Source organism: Echinococcus granulosus (assembly GCF_000524195.1).
Source record: "Echinococcus granulosus chromosome Unknown EG_S00480, whole genome shotgun sequence".
In the NCBI taxonomy this organism is placed as follows: Eukaryota; Metazoa; Platyhelminthes; class Cestoda; order Cyclophyllidea; family Taeniidae; genus Echinococcus; species Echinococcus granulosus.
The window spans coordinates 1515-3000 of record NW_020170859.1 but is presented as its reverse complement, the minus strand read 5'-3'; positions in this window follow the sequence as shown (position 1 = coordinate 3000).

Genomic DNA, 1486 nt, shown 5'->3' with positions numbered 1-1486 from the left:
GTTTTATCCTGCTTAGGAACTGTATCGGGGAAAGATAAAATGCGCAGACTGTGTCGCATTTCCATCCTTAGTCAATGGAACGCTGGCCTAAAAGCATAATTTTTCGTGCCTGTTCCTCCTTGCTACTTCGTTCTCACTTTAGTACCGCCCAACCATTCCTACCTGGGTTCTATCCATCCGGTAGAAGTAGAGGTATCACTGGTAACGTAGACTGCTTCACAACGAGCTTTTCAAATGGTTTGCGGCCACGGTAAGTGTCATTTGGTTAAGCTGTTGTTAGCATTCCCGCAGTACGCGAAACTGGGATAGTCACTTTCAGCCCTTCTCTTAATGCTCGTCTTAGATTCTCCCTTTCTTCCGTCAAGTCAAGGTCTAGCAATCAAAAATGGAAATTAGGGCGGTTGTTTTAAAGGATCCGATTCGCTATCCCTTGTCACTAATGTACATGGTCGAGTCTTGCCTGAAGGCGAAAGAAGACATAGGAGCTGGATGCGGGTATCTACTTGTTTGGCCTGGAGGTCATGCCGCCCGAAGGAAGGCCAAAGGCGAAGCTACCAGTGTTCTTGAAACCGAAATGGAGAGTTAAAGTAATAAACACTGGAGTTACTCATAGATCAATTCGTAGTTTATCAGACAAAAAGTGGCATCCTCACGTAAAATTATCCTCCCATGGTTACCACCACCTCACAATTTTTTTGAATTAACTCAGCAAGTTCGCCAAATTTTGCCCAAAAATTGCACAGAAATAGGTTTCAGACCTTTTAAAAACTTGCAATTTGTTTCTGACTCTGATTTCTTTTAATTAAAGCTCAGAATTCTACCCTTTACCCTCTCCCCATATTTCAAGTGGATAGTCTCAAGAACAATCGTTGAAAGAAGAATTCAGTGACGGGCGTTGGCTGACCGACGGAGGTCCTAGGTTTGCAAAAGCAAGAGTTAACTTCCATTCATAGGCTCATGCTACTCTCTCCGTGGAGGCCATGATTGTAAGCGCGGGAATTGCAAAGAATAGTCAAGTTTAGCTGGCATTATTCTACAGACGTTTCACAAATCAAAAGCATTAAATTACGAATCGAGTTAATATTCATGACAGCGGCACGTTAATACGTGAACCAAGCATATTTTTGTCACTCTTCGTCATTTCTGGTCTGCATTTTGGTACTTTTCATGGTTACTTGTGAGGAAGGCGGAGCTTTGTAATACACCGCTCTTAGACGGAGAAATGCGCGAGGATTTATTGCAGACTTCATCCAAATCATGCATGACATTTGGATGTAGAGAAGGTGGTGCTGAGAGGTCGGCTTAAATGTGGTTGTCCGCTTGTTTTACCGATGACATTCAGGTCACCGTGTTTAGGCTCTGACCATGATCTCACTGGCATCCCAAGTAGTGGGATGAACTCTACAGTGGGGGTAGCCGCGTATTCCTTTGTAATGAAATCAAGACAGCAACACCTAATGATGAAAGCCTTGCGGTTGCGATTGAA